General features: G+C 43.8%; 1 long non-coding RNA gene across 3 annotated transcripts; it reads right to left on the reverse strand.

Annotated features, from left to right (window-relative positions):
- Positions 1–321: 321 nt before the first annotated feature.
- Positions 322–9,512, reverse strand: LOC123349596. 3 transcript variants are annotated; one of them, XR_006573591.1, is made up of 4 exons: positions 9,162–9,512; positions 7,028–7,166; positions 2,175–2,284; positions 322–1,090 (listed from the first exon to the last, which is right to left on the reverse strand). It is a non-coding gene; the product is annotated as an uncharacterized LOC123349596 (long non-coding RNA). The 3 variants fall into 3 exon arrangements; XR_006573590.1 differs by lacking the exon at positions 322–1,090 and adding an exon at positions 1,392–1,512; XR_006573592.1 differs by lacking the exon at positions 2,175–2,284.
- Positions 9,513–19,271: the final 9,759 nt, after the last annotated feature.

A 19,271-nucleotide genomic window follows, 5' to 3' on the forward strand; every position in this document is an offset into this window, starting at 1 on the left:
CCTAGCTCTTTGCTATGAAATGCTATTATTCCTGAACTTTAACTCCAGTATTGGATGGAAGGCAGCTAATGGTAAGAAGCAGGCCTGAGGTCCAACAAACAGAAGAGTTGCTGCAATTTCCCACATGCCAAGGAAACCACTAAGAAATTGCTGTTTTCCTTCTCCTACAGGAGCAGGCAGGCTTGTTGACTCACTAGTAGCTACAGAAGGCCTGGCTAGAAAGAGATCATTGTGATCCCTGTCTGTTTCTTTCTTTGCTACAAAAGGGTCCATTCATCTGGGCTAATTTTGAAGGGAGGGCAAGGGATATCACTAGCATGAACTGGATCTGAGCACTTCAACCACAATTTGGAAGGCCAGGCTTCAAGGCCTGTTCAACCTGTGGAAATATTTTTCTTTTGAGTGGAATCGTTCATTTGATGCTGAACAGGGGTATCTTTTCCAACAGTTGCCTGCTCAAAAATAGTCAAAGAGGCAGAAGAGCATACTTGCAGCAAAAGCAATGGATTAATTAATAGGAATGAAACCACTATTATCCTCCGGGTACATGGGATTTATTTATGATTTTGGACTAGCCCAATGAAAATGCCCACAACCCCCCTTCTGTCCAAAAATGCTGAAACTTTATTTCAAAGCCTTCATGAAAACAGATTTTTGAAACACAGACGTGATTCCTGATACACTTAACCACTAGTCTTCATGGAGCACAACTGGGGCTGTCTGTGTGTGGGAAGATCTACAATGTAATTGCTTTCGGCAGAATATCACCGCACTGTGCAATTAAAATATAAGAGGCTGCCAGTTTCAAAATTTTTAATTGATTTCATCTGCATCTAGGGGATTAAGTCCCTTTGAGCTGCTTACTGATACTTCTATTTTCGGTGCACAAAATGGTTCCCAATTCCAGGGAAGAGGGAGAAGAAAAAAAAAGATCTGAGTTTTGCAACTGCCTGTCCTTCTAACAGCATCCAAGAATGCATCTGGAGGTTAGCGCAAAGGCTTTGGGCAAGCTGAACGTGCGTGTTGCTGAGCTGGTGAAGTCCCTTGTGAAAGCAGCTCACAACTGTCGTTTCAGAGAGGGAGCTGAGGGCTGAAAGAAAGGAAGGAAAAAATGAAGAAAAAAAAAACGTGGGGAGAGGGAAAGACCCACAGAAAAATTTGACACCTCCTAAATCAGAGTGACAAATTCAGCACAGTGTTTACATATGGTGGTAAAACTAAATTGTCTGAGACTGATTGTGCCCACATGTCACTTGTTATGCAGCCTGGATTTCCTTGAATATCAGAAACTTAATACAAGGAAACACATGACAATTAAAATCAATATAATCATCAAAAGGACAGAATCAGCAACAAGACTTTAAAAAAAAAAGTTTTAATAAGTGAAAACAGTGGTAGAGAAGGGAAGTGTCAGTTGGTTGCTTGGTAGACATTCCTCCACCCGTCCCACACACAGAAGGCAGAAAGAGTAAGTTTCAAGGCAGGAGCTGAATAGGAATCACAGAGGGGAATCTGAATAAGGACAAGTACAAAATCGCTTAGTATATCCTCAATCGTTTACAAAAGACTATGAAGACTTTATACTTGTCTATACACCCTCCATCTCATTCACATTGATTTGTAGTAGGGAGAGAATCTGGTCCAGAGGGTAGCATGCTGGACTGGGACTTAGGAGACCTGCCTCCAGTCCCTGTCGGTGACTTTAGGGTGGTCACTTCTCATCTCTCTCTTGTCTAGTTTATAAGCTTTTGAGGGAAGGGACTATTTTTCACTATGTGTTTGTACAATGCTGAACTCAATAGTCCCGGGATCTCAGCTGGGCCCTGTAGGTGAATACAACAATTGTATTTGTAGCTAAATATCATCCCTATTTTACAGAGAGAGAAGCTGAGGCACATAGAGAAGTGTTACGGCTGAGACTAAAACCAAGGTCTCCTGCTCCTCAGGCCCCTGGGGATGTACCCACAGAACTATCCTTCCTTCCCATTCTTTCAGAAAGTGCTGGGTGGTTCTTAAAACGTATGAAAAGTTTAAAGAACTTGTAAAGATGCTAATGTGCTGAGTCAATCACATAAACCAGCACAGAGCCTGTGATAAGGTCTGGCCCAGATCCTCAAAGGTTATGTCAGTGCCTAACTTCCATTGATGTCAATGGGAATTAGGTGCTTAAATACCTCTGAGATCTGAGCCTCTGTTCCTGATCATAAGAGGCACTGGCAACCTGCAACTCCATTTGATTTCAATGACTGCTGGAGAGATTCAGCGCTGCTCAGGATCAAGCCTTCTGTGAAGAACAAATGACACTTATCTGAAATGAAGGGTTGGTCTCATTCCTTTGGGACTAGGTCTCCACCACAGCTGTGTGGGATGGATTGCTCCCTGCAGTGGCACCAAACCAAATCTCTAAACCGGCAATTTTCAATGGAATTCATCTGTCCAAAAAAGCTTTTTAATGCTTAGGTCATCCTTTGCCCAGGGCTATTGTGGCATTATTTATTACGAGTTACTTTATGTCCTGCTGCAGAGAGAGTCCCGTCCCTTTTTTAAAGAGCCTGAGCACGATGACATAATGGAACATTGTGGAAGAACACAAATCTGGAATAGTTAGGCATGGTAATGCACTCAACCAGGTACAATTATCCCAAATGAAGTGAAGGCTTATGCGGTCATTTCATCCAACTGCTCTACCTGAAACTACAGTTTGGGCTGGATTGGCAGAAATCCTGGCCACTTGAAGCTGCAGCTAAAGTCAGCACCTCTGAAGAATATCAGGGCTTCAGTGTCTTGTGGGGGGACAATTTTTAGCACGAGATGACTGTCAGTTACGAGTGTATTAATTTCATGCAATGGCCCTCCAGGAAACAGATCCACTTTGTAGGCACTTACAAAACTCTCAACTTCTAGGGTAAAATCTTGGCCCCAGGGAAGTCACACACCCACTCATTTTCTTTTTATTGTGAATATGAAACAAATGTGAGTTGTGACATTTTTCAGTTACAAGAACGCCGATATAAATGATTCTTAACTCTGTGGGAGTGGAAGTTCTGGACACTATCTAAACTATTTATAGCAAAAATAAGGAGAAAAACGGTTGCTAAGTTTCCGTAGTAGGAGGAAAAAAAACCTTCAAACTGAACCCTTCTGAAAATAATTCCTAAGTATCTTGTGTCACGGATGTCACACTACACGCTGGACAAGGATTCTAGAGTTGCTAAGGGTCTGACACTTCTCCCAGTGACACCTTTGGCAGTTTTGTGGTTAACTTCATTGAGAGTAGAATCCAGCCCTAAGTTATTGATAATGCCCTTTGGGCCACATCCATCCTTGGTGTAACTCCACTGGAGTTTGGCATATTGGGCCAGATCTGTGGCTGGTGTAAACTGGCACACTTCCTTTCACTTTGTTGGAGCGATAATTGATTTACACTAGCTGGGAATGTGTCCTGTATTCTTTAAGTGAGTCTAAGCTCAGTTACTTCTCAGCATCTGCAATCTTAATACCATAGAGTATTCTCTGTATGTCTCAAAAGAGGATTGCACAGAGACCCTAGAAGTTAAAGGTATGCCTGGCATACAGAATTTTGATAAAAATGAGAAAAGTAATAAGACAAATATGATAGCATCACTGTTATAATCGTAATGAGAGACAAATGCTATTTTGATGGTTTTCTTTGAAAGAAATACACAAAACCCAACCAATGTAAAGATCGTCTAGTCTTTGTAATCAGTGCAGCCACTAATGAAGGCAAAACTACTTTCATGTGGCAGAATACAAAAGTAGGTTTCCCATTGAAAAAAAAAATTTTTTTTTGAAAAAAAGTTAGTGAGTAACAATACTGGGACTCAGTATAAAGGCATATATTCCCCCCCATCTGAGATAATAAGTAAGTTAAACTTAGGTCCTTTATAATGCATGAAGATGGGAGGAGTAGGTTTATGAATACTTGCATTAGAAGATAATATACATTTCCCTTTAAGTCTGAATGCACCTTCAAGAAGTAACCATGCAATATCGGACTGCAAACAAGCAACTCTAAAATAATGGACGTTAGGGATGAAAAAAGTCTATTAGATTATCCAGTCCACCTCCTGGCCAACTATTATTGACTATTGTTTGCATAACAATAGCACTGACAGGCTTTCGTTGGAATCAGAGCCTCATTGTGCTAGGTGCAGTACAAAAACTTAGTAAGAGACAATCGCTGCCCTGAACAGCTCACAATTTAAACAGACAACACAGAAAGCATGGAAGACAAGAACACAATATACAAAACACATATGAAGCTGGATTAAGGTATATGCACAATGGGACAGTGTCTAAGGCCCCAGTTCCTGGAAAGTACATCAGAAACTCAACTCTTAAGTAATTTTTTAGCCCTCTCGGTTGCAAAGAAAAGCTTGAAAATATGAATCAGGAGTAACTTATGCAAGACTTTCTTCCTGAGTCTGCTAGAACAATAGTTTGAGAGCTATAAACTGTGCTGGTAATCTCAATAGGTAGGCTTGGAAGAATTAGATTTTTAATTGGTAAATGTCGATGTCACCAAACTCCCACAAACTGACAAAAAATATTTCCATTGATGATAATAAAGATTTACAGATAGGCCAAGTAAGAAAAACGCTGCTTCAGAACTTATAGTCTAAAGCCAGTGATTTAGACTTTTAAATTAGGCTTGTTACAAACGGACTAGGAATTAACAGTAAAAACAGCTATGGTTGGTTGATTTAAAGACATTGACTTTGTATATCTGGACATGTGATCTTGAGAGTGTGTGTCTGAATGGTTTATGAAGGTTTAACTTTTTTGAATCGCCATGTGTACTGCCATTAAATAATTGTCTGACCCTTTCTCCCATAATTTCCTGCAGCTGTGAACATTGAAATGGATAAATGTATAAAATAATGCTTAAAAATAAACATTGCTATTACCCATTAAAATCATAACAAATAAAAATGGAATTCTACCATGCCTATCCACAAGGGTATTATCTCTCAGACCCACAGCTCTGAGGGCCCCTGTCAGCAGCACACTCAGAAGAGGGCTCTGGGTATGGCAAGAGGAGAAGACTGATGGACCCATCTGAGTTGATGTGCCCCAGCTGCTGCGGAAAATACTGGGGGTGAGATCACACTGTCTCCTCTGCCTCTCCCTGGGGAAAGAGAACACTGCCCCTTGATACTGCCCCTTAAACTCCCCACAGGAGATAGGCCGTGCTGTCACCTCTGGGTGGGGGCTGAGAGAAGGGGGCTAGCCCCATGCATCTCTGGGAAGGGAGAGGAGCTGCTTGATACCATTCTGAATGGGAGAAGAGGCCAAGGGACAGGAGCAGAGTCCTGGGGTGTTGTGCTGTGTGTTGGTGTACAGCATACCTAGAGCTCCAGATTGCCTTATTCCAGCCCTATGAGAACAATGATCAGAGCAAAGGGATCAGATCCCCAAAGCCATAAGTAAATTAACCAAAGCAAGTACATGTTCCCCAAAACACAACTTATTTTTGTAAAAGCTAATTCTTACTTTTTAAGTTTAAAATATTTGATCTGAAATTTAGAATAAGCTTTGTAGAAAGGAAGATATTTCAAGGTAGTTTGTTCCCTCCACAATTAACATTTGAAAACCAAATGAGGCCTTGATGGCACACTAAGGGTATATCTCTGCTGCAAATGAAGGTGTGATTGGAGCACAGATAGGTATACCCATGTAGCTTTAATTATGGGCTAGCATCCTGAGTACGAGCCCACTGGCTGCATGCTGAAGTCTGTCCTGGCACATCTACACTTCCATGTTAGCTATATGTAGCTACCCCACAGCATTACTCCTGGGGGGAATTTTGCCCCACTGCACAATGAAGAATTTTGCAGAAATAAACAAACAATTTCCTTTCCCCACCCCACAGAAATGGGCTGCAGTGCTGTTGGCCACCACTAGGGGCTGTTGGACCAGACAGAGCCCAGCTCACAAACAGAAGACAGAGCAGGGGGAGGAGGAGTGAACTGGAGGGTTCCCAGCAGTTGCAGTTCCCATCACCCCCCTGAAGGAAGGAGGTGGTGTGCAGGAAACTCCATGCAAGCCCAGGACCCAGCATCAGACTGTTTCTCCCTCTGGATCCCTGGGTTCTAGGAGGGTAGGGATTGTAAGTGTCTGGGCCGGGGGAAGCCTGCAGCTGGGCTCTGGGGAGAAGGGATGTGAGTGTCTGGGCTGCAGGACAGGGGGCATGGCTGGGCTCTGGAGGGGAGGCAGTGAGAGTTTCTGGTTTCCCAGATGGGCTCTGGGGGGGATCAGAGAAACAGAAACTAGGCCGTCATAGAGGTTTCTTTAACTCTCTACTCCTGGGAGAATTTTTGTGTGTGTCTGTATTATTACAGACATACTTGCTGACAGTACTTTGAATAAATTTCCAAAATAATTGAAACTGGCATGATTATAGTGTTATTTCGACAAAATATGCAGAATTTTAAAATATTGTGCACAGCATTTTTAATTTTTTGGTGCAGAATTCCCCCAGGAGTAAGGCATACCCTGAATGATTTAGTAGTGTCGTCATGGAATAATAAGACTTCCAAAGGGTAAATCTGTTCCTTCCCTAGTGAAATATGGAAATATATTGTGGTTGTGCCAGGCTCAATGAAGCTGGAACAGAAACAGATGTAATATAGGATAAGAATAATAATTATAACACTTGTAGATCTAGGACTAGGTGGATTTTCACACTGTCAAGTTCTTGAATTCTTTGTCACTTTGCTACAATGCTTCTATACAAAAGTCAACTATATATTTTCCCATTGGTATGAATGAGATGGTCCCTACCTCAAAGAGTGTACAATCCAAGTATAAGACAAGAGACAACAGATGGATACAGACAGGCGTATGGGGAATACAAGCAAACAATGAGACATGATAGGCAGTGGTCTAATTTGCATGATGGTGTGTTTTGATTAATGCTATGAACTCTGGTCCACTGCAAACTGGAGTGAGGCCACCTACTTATCTCATAGAGCCACCAAACAGCTATTAACTGGTCAGTACTAACCTGAGCTGAGTTATTCCAACTGATGGGCTACAGGTGAAAAACTGTTTCCTCTGATTCATCCAATTCATCAGCCTCTTGAGTTACTGCAAGAGTTTCTGGAAGTTAACCAGCTTCTGGGTTGTTTATGCCTTTACCAGCCCTGATAGAGGCACAAGGTTACATATATATGATTTGCTATTAAAAAGCCAGCCTGTGCATCCACCCTATAAGGGCCAGTGCCAAAGTCCATTGAAATCAGTGGACAGACTCCCACTAACTTCAATGGACTTTGGATCAAGTCCCAAATGTACAAACTCCCTCTAGTCAATGGGGTTGCTCTCTAGCGCCCCCTGCCCAGCCATTGGGAGCACACTAATAACTGGTGCTGCTAAAAAAAAAAAACCGAAGAAACCTTCCCTCCCTCACTACCACCTACATCTGCTCTACATTTGCATTTCAGAAATTAGAGAACTTAGTTATGTGGAATTACAGAGCAACTGGTCTAGGACTTGTGTATGGAACTGATTGGGCATTCAACCTAAATAAGAAGAGTTTAAAAATCTTCCCAGGAAATTGAGTGGAACACCCTAGCTGACATTTGGTATTAAATATTATATTTGTATAGTTGTTCTCTCTAGTCCTGTGGCATTTAACATCTGGGAGCAAGATTTATAAATGTAGAAACTGAATACCTGCTTGGAATTATGCTCATCAGAGCTGAGAAATTAAAATATTACGGGGTACACGCCAAGCCAGCCCATTTTTAAAAGGTAGGGCTATTAAAATATGATTTGCTGAGCCATATCTGGTCTCAGAAATGTCATACACCATTAAAATTGAAAAGCCTTTGATGCCGATACTATTGGCAAAGCCTCCTGCTTGATTAGCAGCAATATATTGAGGAATGCCAATTGCAAATACACCCCCAAGCACCAGGAACCTATCCCCCCCCACACACAATCTCTTGATGGTACAATTTTTTGTTGTCCGGTTCTGGGATGAACAAATTTAACAGGAAGCACCGCTTCTTGTAATAGTGGTTGCAGTCTCCTTCTCAGTACTGAGCATATAGAAACTTTTGCCTTAACAGAGGCAGCAAATATATACATGAGAGCAAAATGCTTGTCTTTAGTTTCCAGGGTTTTTTGGGGGGGGGGGGGGGGAGAAAGAGGGGGCATGCGTCTGATTAATGTAATTCCAAACAAATCTGCCTGACAAGCCTACACCTCAAGTTGTAATCCCGGGTAGTTTTCCTTCTCCCACGGATTGCTTTTGACCATACCTCTGGCCCTATGGAATCAATTCCAGAAATATACCACACTGGCCAGAGAGATCTGCAGCAAATGCAAGGCGTATGCTGTGGAAGTGATCAATAAAATAGAGATCACGGAAAGCTGTTCCCTGAAAATGAGACGTGTCACGTTTCTAAACTCGCCGTGAACTTCATGGGTGGTCGTAGTTGCATTCTCCGGCCCCCCCTACAGGCTACAAAGTCTGGGCATTGGGCTCACGGTAGATTACAGAGATGATTTTTTAAAAAGCTGCGATTCTTTTTAACATATCCGATTGTCTCTCCTAATGAGGCGGGTTGCGCTAATCAGGTCGGAATAGCAGAGCGTTAATTACTGCAAACCTTTCTGTGATGGAACCCCTGCGCGGGCAAATGACTTCAGCAGCATCGAGCGAGTCAGGGCCCTGGGTGCGTTAATTATTAGCTGGTGTCTGTAGGAAGCCGCAAACTAAACTGGGTGCCCTTGTGGTCTTTGCAGCCCTTTGCATGAAGTTTAGAAATCACTGCAGGACGAGAAAGCTGCTCCCCAAAGAGGAGGGGGGGCGCATTTAGTGCATGCCACCAAGATTTTGCTTATGGGTGACTGGAGCCCACTGCAAATGAAGGCTACAGCTCAGCTGAGTCTTACCAGGGGTCACCGAAAAAGCTTTGGAAACCACCTGAAAAGCCAAAGTTAAAAAGCAACCCTGGATTGGGGGGGGGGCATCACCCCACCCCACTACCTGGAACTGACATTAGTCCCAAATCACTGTCCGCTTAGTTTAAGTGGAAAGCACAATGAGACAGATGCAAGCAGCCTGGAAACCGAGGCAGCTCGCTCGGCTGCCCAGGAATAAGAGAGACCTGATCCGCCTCCTAACTCACAGGACAGATTTCGGAGAGGCGAGGAGAGTGGGTGCTTCGATAAGGCTGCTCCGCGGGTGCGTAGTGGGCTAGGGAGATCCAGCAGCGCTCCCTGCTTCTCGGGAACCCCAACCCCAGAGCTCGCCGCGGTCTCCCTCCAGTCAGATACGTAGCAAGGCAGAGACCCAGCAGCGTTCTCAGCAGGCCACCACCGAGGGCTGGGAGAATTCCCCCTCCAACAATATTGGCCTTTATGGCCATCCTGCCAGTACCAATTAAGTCGCCTTATAAACTTACCGAAGTACCAGCAAGGCGCAAGGCAAACAAAGGGTGGTTTTGGCCATGCGCTTTAGCCTGCCGTATTGGGAGCCGAGAGAAAATTTAAAATGGGATCAAAGCGAATGTTCTTTAAAAAGTATATAAAGCAGAGGCTGGGGAAAGCGGGTTACAGTGCTGGGATTAGCCACAAATACAACGTTAGTGTTTGAAAGTCATAGGATGCACAGCGCATGTAATCGGCAATAACCCACGTGTAGCTGAATAGATCTAACAAGACAGTTTAGATGTTAGACGCCGAACACGAGGGTGCATCACTCATGAACAGCTGCAGAGGGATTCGGTTTTTTTAAACTTTCCGGAGTGGTCACCCACCACCTTTTAATAAAGCTACAGGGTGACTAGATGTCCCGTTTTAAAGGGACAGTCCCGTTTTTTAGGACTTTTTCTTATATGGAGGCCTATTACCTCCCCGCCTCCCCCGTCCCGTTTTTTCAGTTACTATCTGGTCAAACTAGTGGGGGGCGCACTGTTTCTGGGACCTCTCCAAGAGTTACAGGCCACCCCTTACTCGAGCGAAGGGGCTGGTTTTCTAAGGGCTTTGTCAGGCGACTACTTCATGTTTTCACACGCATCCCCAAGGTGTTGACCTGTTCTGAAAGGTTAATTAGTAATTTATTGCCCTGTCATCACGTTGAGGCTACTAATGGCTTCAATTTACCCCCAGGTTTTTTCCCGAGCCCAGTGAGGTGGACGATTGAGTGGAGCAGTCGGTTTCCTCTGATGGACTGTCTCCTGGAAGCAACGAGAACACACGGGTTCTAGGGACCCCACATGAATCCGCCCCTTGCTATTTCCAGCAGAATCTGACCAAGAATTAAACTCAGTTGCAGTGTTAACACCTTTCAAATGTATCCTCCCAGGCTGCCTATCCGGAAACGTTCTCCTGAGAGAGAGGTTTTGGAGCATCCTACAAACTAGAAATGGAGCGAGCGGCTGGACTAGGAGGAAGGAGAGCGAGTATGTGGAGCAAAGTTTGGTGCAAGATTTACATCGAAATAGTTGCTGCAATGCAGGAGGAGGAGTGACTTTTAATTGTGAAGCTTCGCGACTTAACGTCGAACCAGTTCAGATCAGAGGCGCATCCACAGAAATGTACCTCCGATAACCCGAAATAACGGACGGCTACAATCTCCAGTGGCTTCAGTCATCTAGAAACTGCCATGCAGCATTGCAAGCGTGTTATTTGTGTTTAATAATCATGTGATTGGCTCTCATTTGAGTCGGAAATAATCAGATCGGGGAAAAGCCTGGATTTCATCCGCAGCTTGCTCGCAGAAACTGATCTAGGAGCAGGACAGAAAGCAAGTTAACAGGCAACATAAATAATCCTGTGCCTAGATGTGGCTCTTCGCAGGATTTGGTTTGGTTGCTTGACAACGTGCCATCTGCATAACGATAGAGCCATTAAAATGTATCTCTGCCTATTCACCTTTTCAGTCAATTGCAAATAGGGCTCAGTGAAGAAAGTTACTCGTGAAGGATTTTGCGTCGCAAACCGCCAAATCCTGGGAAGCATGAGCGTGTGGTGAAAGCACAGGACTGGGATTAGGGAAATCAGAGTTATTTTTCCCTGTCGCAGACTTGCTTTGTGAACTAACCTTTCCGTACCTCAGTTTCCCTACCTATAAAACGGGGAGTTAAAGGAGCTATTTTGAGCTAAATTCATTCACGTTGGTTAAGCACGTTTGAGATCCTCTGAGGCTCTATAGTTTTATTCACATTACTTGCAACAGTGGACCCACTAGCAAACCTATATACTTGCAAAGAAAAACCCAAACCCTCCAATGAAGGTAGCAATGCCAGGTTTGTGGCCTGAGGAACAGGTAGAGGCTCTCAGAAGCAGGCCGCTTTAAATAGACCGGGAGATGCTCATGACCCAAAGTTCTTATTTTATTTTTATATAGGAACAAGGAAACAGGTTTATGGGGCCCTAAATTACAGTTCCCATTAGACTCCAAGGGGAGTTTTGCCTGAGTAGGGATCTGGCCAATTACCTAGTTCATGTAGGGCCTTATCCAACTCCCATTGAAGACAATGGACACACTCCCATGGACTTCAATGGAAGTTGGACCAGGCCCATACATAGGCCCCCTTCAACATCAACTCCACAATTTTGGACTTTTCAGGACTCCGAGGACATGGTTTCTCAGCCTGGGGTGGTGACCATCTTGGTTTTCTTTATAGCTAGATAGGAGGGGGATTCTGAAATTATAGGAGGAGTTCCCAGAACTTTTTTCCCTGATCTATCATGGGGTCTGGGCATGGATAATGTTGAGAACTTCTGATTGATAGTAAGGGCTTCTGATATTTGGTTTTAAACCCCATCAAAATGAAATTCGTGTTTATCCAATAAACAATGGGAGTGGTTACTTGTACCCAAGAGCTTGTCTACACGGCGCGCTAATGCGGACTCCAGGATGTGATTTGTAAAGCGCTTTAAGGTGTTGTGCCTTATCTGAGCCCTGTAAACCCTTCTGGTGTGCAGTAAAGCTTCCCCAGTGTGCTCTACCACAGTGGTGTTTGAAACAGTGCGATGTACCATTCCCGTGTGCACTTCCACAGAGAGCATACTCATTATAGTATATGAAAAGAGAGAGCCTCCAACCCCCTCCCCTCCCGTTTTTGGACATCTACATAAAGCTTAAAAATTGCTAAAAATAAACCTTCCAAAATAAGTGACTCCCATCCACCACTACCCCAAAAAACCTCCTAGAAGCCCTATTTACAGTTAAGAACAATTCAGCTTTGCAAGATAAAGACTGGCACAGCTCTGATCTCCAAACAAAATCTTAACTCTACCATCTTTTTAAAATGGTGTTGACTCAGCTAGGAACGCCTATACAATATTTCTCCTCCTAGGTTAGCAACCATACAACCAATCAGGCAGTGCTGGCTCTGAACATGAACATATTCTGATCTCCCAACCTATTTTCTTCTCTTGTCATGTAATTGAGGTAAATAACAAAAAGGCCCCATGGAAACACCTGACTTGGAAAAGTTTTCAGTATCTGATAAGATTTGAAAGAGAGAATATGAGATGATCGGTGACAACCTCCTCCCACCCGCACAGAGATTATTATTTTGCTTCTGATTAAAAAAAACACAAACAGATTTTTCAATATCCCATCTCTAGACTTTCAGAATGGCACCACCACTGGTACAAGGCCTGATCCAGAGCCTGTTAGGTCATGGAATTTGGTTCCTTCTCCCTTAAACAGTGTCTTTTTCGAGGGAACATAGCTTACAAAACAGTTGTACATCAATATCTGGAAAATAACCACGTTTCCTGTGTTTATACAGTCTGTGAGGTAAACTGGGGGAGGGAGAAGGAATGGAAATGGATGACTAGGTCTGGCAGATTCAGCTTTTCAAGTCTACAAGTTTTATCCAGGTCAGGAAAAGGCGAGAGGGAAGAAAGAAAAATTGTTCATTACCTCTCCCTCTAGACTGAGGTGTATCAGACCATTGTAGTGTGTGTGTTCATGTCTGTCTTAGAAATATCTCCTCCCACTTCGCCCCCTTCTTCTCCACACATATGGGCAATTTTAGTTCCTATTCTGCTGACACTAACACCGTAAAGCAACAGAATCCATGGGTGAACTTTTCTATTATGGCTTTTTACATATGTAGGAAAAAATGAAAATACTAGAGGCCAAGGGAATTAGAGAGATAAAGACATCTAGGTACATCAGGTTTTTTTCCTTCTAAAAATCAGCTATCAATGCAGTCTAGTCAATTTCTCACTCATTTTTTCCTTGTATTGATTTGGGGGGTGGGAGAAGGAAGCCCCCTTCCATTCCCCCACAAATCCACAAACAGCCTGTCATAATCCACCCCCCCAGCTCTCCTTGCACCAGCCTGGTAACAGCTGCAACAGAAGTGTGTGAGAGCGTGTGTGTGTGAGCACACTATCTCCTGGGTGGTATCTATTACTGGCAGAATAATCAGTTGGAAAGGCTTTCCAGGTCTGAGGTTAGGAGAAATCAGGGGGCGGTCCATGGCGGTTGTGGGAAATGAGGATGTTGTTGTGCATTGGGAAAGGTGACCTTTCAGGGAGCTGGTAGGCGTACAAGCACGCGATCAGATGGGCTCTTTGCTGGGATGCAAATATCTAACGTCAATGACAAGAGATCAAGGGCCGATCCTTCAGTTGTCTTCAATGGATGCAGGTTGTCTGTCCCTTAGTACACTCAGGCAGTTGTGCATCTCCCACAGACAATTTTCTGAAACACTCCTGATACCCCATAGGTATTGTTTCAGCTACCTTGAGCCTCAAACTTTTGCAAATGAATCTCCCTCTGCAGCCTTAATAAGCAACTATAAGGGAACTGTTGATACTGTTCAAGAAATGGGAGCATTAGACTCCACTCTCCTCTGATTTTAAACAATTTACACTCTATTATTATTATTAAGCTGCATTTGGCAAAGTCCAGGTTTGACATTTACCCACCCTGCATTTAGGAGCTGGTAGTTAAATTTTTTTTAAAGATTTAACAGGTTTTTAGGGAAGCACACAAACAATTAGAGAAAATCAGTTTCCTGTGTGTCCTGATTGTGGGTTATGTTGGGAGGAATTATTTATTAGAGAAGCCTGTGAATAATCTCCAGTAACATACACACAGAATACTCCCTTCACACCATCCTTGGCAAATAAGGCTAAGCAGCAAAAACCTATACTCAGGCCTGGCTGTGAGTGGAGTGTACATAGCAGATAAGACCGAAGCTGACAAGATGCATGAGTGACCCATGAGCTGTCAGCTTTAATTTGCTTGGGCAGAGGAGAGCCATTAATAATTCTTTAATGAAGGATGAAAAGTGCATATCTTGGAACTGAAAACAAGGGATAAAATTGTTACCCAGAATGGAAAGAGGTCATTGTTTTTTATTTTGTTATTTTTAATAAAAAAAATCTATATTTAGCTTAATTTTTCAGACATAGCACATGGATTCCTGTACTAACATCTGCTGTTCCCCTCCCCTGTTCAATTTATTGCAGTTAACTTTACTGCTAAGGACAGCTTATGGAAAAAAACACCTGCTTTCCCTGCTCCCAGAGCAATGATGGAATTTGCTCTGACTCTGGATTCTTAATAGCTCAGTTTAAACCAGCAAATGATTCATAACGCGGCTTTTGCACACATGCATTCTGTTAGGGGCCTTGTCAGTTGCTATGCCCCATTGCTAGGACTGAGGCACACACTTTGAAGGGAGCCCATTTATACACTTCACTTAGTTTACAACATGCCAGCTTGAAATGCTAGGAGTGGAGCTTAGGCAAAGTTGAGTTAAGGGGCGGGGCAGGTGGGGGAAGGCAGGACACATGCAAGCTCTGTGAGAGGGAGACTAATGGAAAAGGTTAGTATCTTGCACTGAGTGTAGCATCACTTAATATATGTCTTGCTCTCCTATTAATAACAGCTCACCTGTTGCCCACCCTTGTTCTATCTAGGCTAGGCCCTGCTATAATCTCTCCCTCCCCATCCCCCACATGCATCTCAGCCCTGTCCTTTTTTTAAAGCAATACAGCATCTTGGCCCTTTGACATGGATTCCTGGCTCTGCTTCTGTCATTATAAAAGATTGTCTTTCCATGATCAAGCTTCCACTCATGGCTGTTTGTCAAGAAAGTTTAAAAAAAAAAATCAAAATGGAAATTGTTGGCAATGAACAGTAGATAAAACCTGGACAGGATTCCAAGCTCATATTTGAAAACTGATAGCCAGCACGCAAGGACCCCACACACTGCAAACAGCTCTTCGTAGACATCACCCGGCTCACCCCTAAAGTTAAAATAGAGGTTTTACTCCCTCTTTTAGCAGCCTTAAGATCATCTTTCTCTTCTCCCCCACCCCAAATTACATCCGAGGAAAGAATATTTGTTGGCCCCTATGCTCTTTTTTTTTTTTTTTTAAAAGAGGGAATGGGAGAGAGTATGACTAATCCTGCAACCTTTCCTTTTAGTGTTTAATAGAACCTAAGTCTGTTTACAATAAAATGGAGTGATATTTTTCATCCTTCCAAATGGAACAAGGGTTATATAAACAAAGTAACCTCAGACACAGCAAACACCTGTTGAAGGAAACTGGCTTTTAAAGAAAAAAAAAATCAAGACCTTTTGTTGACTCATGGTCAAGTTCAAGTTGAAGTAGATGGCACAGCTTGATTAGGGGAGATGCTGATAGGTAAAGCATTAGCAAAACACCTATTTTTGCCTGATTGACTGATGATCAGGCCAATGAGCTGCCTATCCTCAACTATACAGTCATTATATAATGCCTGCATCTGTAATTTTCACTCCATGCATCTGAAGAAGTGGGGTTTTTTTAACCCACGAAAGCTTATGCCCAAATAAATCTGTTAGTCTTTAAGGTGCCACCAAACTCCTTGTTGTTTTTATCCTCAACTAATAGCACAGGAATTCTATTCTATACCAATTTGCCCTACTGAATCCGACCAGCTGTCCTACTACTCCAGTATTCTGGCTCCAAGAGTGGTCAATGCCAGATGCCTCAGAGGAAGGTACCAGACACCCTGGAGTGGGCAATTATGTAATAACCTATGATAGAGGTATTTCTTCCTGGAGTTTGGATTATGCCCTGAAACATGAGGGTTTATATTCCTTCCAAACTTTTGTGGTTTGGATTTGTTTTTATAAAATAATCTCATGTTCTCATTATCCATAGAAATGTACAATCCATTTTTGAATCTCATAAGCTGTTTGGCCTCCATGATATCTTGTTCCACAGACTGATTATGCACTTGCTTAATAAAATTAAGAAGATACATTTGATTAATTATTAATGTCTTGGCTTTTAGAAGTGCAGGGAACCCACAGATCCCTTTACATTTCACTAGGAGCCTTTTGCACACTTAGCATTTTTGAGAATCAGAGCTTTCAAAAAAAATAAAGATGCTTTCAGGTGTAAACAGCAACAGAAAGAGGATCCAATATGCAAAGCCAAGTGCAGGATACAAAGGAGGAGGTTTAAGTTAAGGTACCAGGACTCCATTGTGCGACATGCTGTACAAACACAATACGAAAAGATTGCTGGCCCCGCCAAAATAGCTTACAAGCTAGACCCAATCATTCTTATCAATCCATGTCCACAGGGACCTTTGGGACAAACATCTGCCTGTTGACTGCATGGAAGGGGGAATTCAGCCATCTCTTCATCACCACCCCCTTTTTTCTGAGACCCCATGGGATACAAGATCCATGTGTTGGCAGTGAAATGAATATTAACCCTCCTGCTTGCAGGAAAGCTTGCAATTCTATTACCTTTCCTGCAGAGCCCCATTCATGAGAGTGGGCAGTCCAGGGACATTCACAGACCAGGGAGCCAGAAGGAGTTTTTAGGAAGTTCCCAGAGTCAGTGCAGAGATAGAAGGTTTCCACACGGGGGGCTTTTGGAAGATCCTCCACATCTTCTTGGGAATCTGCCAGGTGTAGCCCAGCCATATAACAGCAGAACTGAACAGAAGTGCATTACATATAGTTCTGTATTAAAACTCACTGTCTGCAGAAGCCTGATTCTTGCCAGTGCTATTAGTTTTTAACTTGGTAGTGCCAAAATCACTCAGCAGTAGGGCTAGCTGGGTGGAGGGCAATGCATTCTCCAGGGGATGAAAGATTGCTGGGTCGGGGTTTTCCAGGAATAATCATTAACTGTCAAAGATGCTGCCTTTCCACTGACATCTCAAATGGCAAGTTCTGGTCAAAAAGCATTTAACAAAACAATTAATTCCCCCCGTAACAATAAATGGTCCCTGGATATCGTTCTTACAGGTCCTTGTGTGGAAGGTCCCAGGGTTTTGATCCTAGACTCACGCTCTGAGACTGACAAATCTTGGGACCCAGTCCCTTGATTCAGCTGAGCTTCACTAGATACATGAGCCACCTTCACTACTCTCTTGATCCTGGGGCCAACAGGAAGTTGGTGCAGCCAAAGGGCTGCTCTAAGTTATGCCTGGCTACAATAGGTGACAAGAGGCAGTTCTGGCAGCTGATGAATGCCTAAGCTGTGAAACAGAGTAGAGGATGGCTAGCTATGCTAGTATTATCCTACTAGAGGATTCAGCTATACAAGGGAAATCCTCAGCAGGGACATTTAGGATCCAGTAGCAGTCCCTTGCGGGCTCCCAGAGCTCAGGCTCCAGCTTAAGCCTGAACATCTGCACCACAATGAAACAGCCCCATAGGCCAAGCCCGCTGACACAACCAGCTGCGAGTGTTTAGTCACAGTGTAGGCATACCCTGTAGTGTCTAGATACCACAGTAACGGGCATGTCAGCTTTGATGGTGTCACGGAATCACAGATCGTGCCCACTCTTGGCCCCATGCGGCTTGTGGGGGGTGCCCCTTTCAGTGAGACAGCCCTTCTCCCGGGGGTCCACTCTCTCTTGGGGTAAAGCCCCTCCACCTCCTGGAGCCACACCTCTCTGAGCCTTAGCACGTCTGTCTCTGCCGTGGGTCTCCTCAGGGAGTCCACTCGCTCTAGACCACCGAGGCCTCCACCCCCCAAAGGGGATGATGCAACCCTGTTCTCTAGACCGGAGTAACTCTCAACCAGCGTAAAACAGGAGGGTTTATTGAGCGTTGAACACAGCACAGGAAACTCTCAGAGCCTCAGGCCTGGCCTCCCTCAGCACAGCACATCCAAGTCTCCCATGGATCCAGGTGGGTTCTGCCTACTCCCTCTCTCCAGTCCCAAGACCCCCTGTTTCCCAGCTGGGCATCTGGTATCACTAGCCCCAAACCCCACCTCTGTCCCTTATCTTCTCTCCAGGTAAACAGGGTTGCCTGGGCCTCCTCTCCTCTTTTCTGTCCTCTAGCCCCTTCTGGCTGGAACTGGCTCATTAGGTCACCAGGGTCCTCTCTTCGTAGCCCATTGTCCTCCCACTGGCCAGAACTGGCTCTGACTCCTGAGCTGGGCCTCCGGGTCACCAGGTCCCCAGTCGTTGGGGTATCCATTCTCCAGGCCATTGGCTGAGGTCCCAAGTTCTCTCTCTGGTCCTCTGTAACAACAAACTCCCTCTCCCCTCACCTTGTTAAACCAGTAACACCCAAGGAAACTGAGTCCCACTCTGCATGCAAACCACTGGAAAAAACAGGGGGAAAAAAACGAGAAAATCCCCCACTTCATCACAGATGGTATAAAAAGCAGGTGCAGACTTTTCAGAATGAAACAGGCAAGGAGCCTGCATTTCCTTCTAGTTCTCCAGAAGCTTGTTTTTCCAGGAGCTCTGATGTCATTTTCAGAGTTTGCACCGACTTTAAAGAAATATTTTGGAATATTATGATTCTTTCAACTTCATTATCCTTGAAAAAAAGAATATCTGTTCCATAAAGTATGGACCAGATTCACAGCTCAGGTCAATCCAGATAGCTCCACTGAAATCAATAACATGCCAATTCACTCCAGCTGAGGATCTGGCCCTATATTTTTACAGCTCATATTTCTGTTTATTGTGGGCCTCCTTTACCAAGAACGAGAGACACTCTGGTAAGGTACAAGATACTTATTTATATGATGCCCGAGAAGAAAAATACATTATCCCAGCTGACACATTGACATCACAGGGCCTGTGCAAACTGGAAGCACTGCTGATAGCACACAAAGGAAAACCTTGTCTTCTGATGCATGTGTAATTTTAATTCTTTTTAAAGGCTTGTTACAAATATTTTTTCACCTGTAATTAGAGAGGCCAGTTTGCTTTGGCTAACTGTCCTGGGTTCTGTAAGGCTGTTTTGACAGGTTGTGCGTAATGTCATGTTCCCTATTTTAACCCATGT

The sequence above is a fragment of the Mauremys mutica genome, chromosome 14, assembly GCF_020497125.1.
Source record: "Mauremys mutica isolate MM-2020 ecotype Southern chromosome 14, ASM2049712v1, whole genome shotgun sequence".
Taxonomy (NCBI): domain Eukaryota; kingdom Metazoa; phylum Chordata; order Testudines; family Geoemydidae; genus Mauremys; species Mauremys mutica.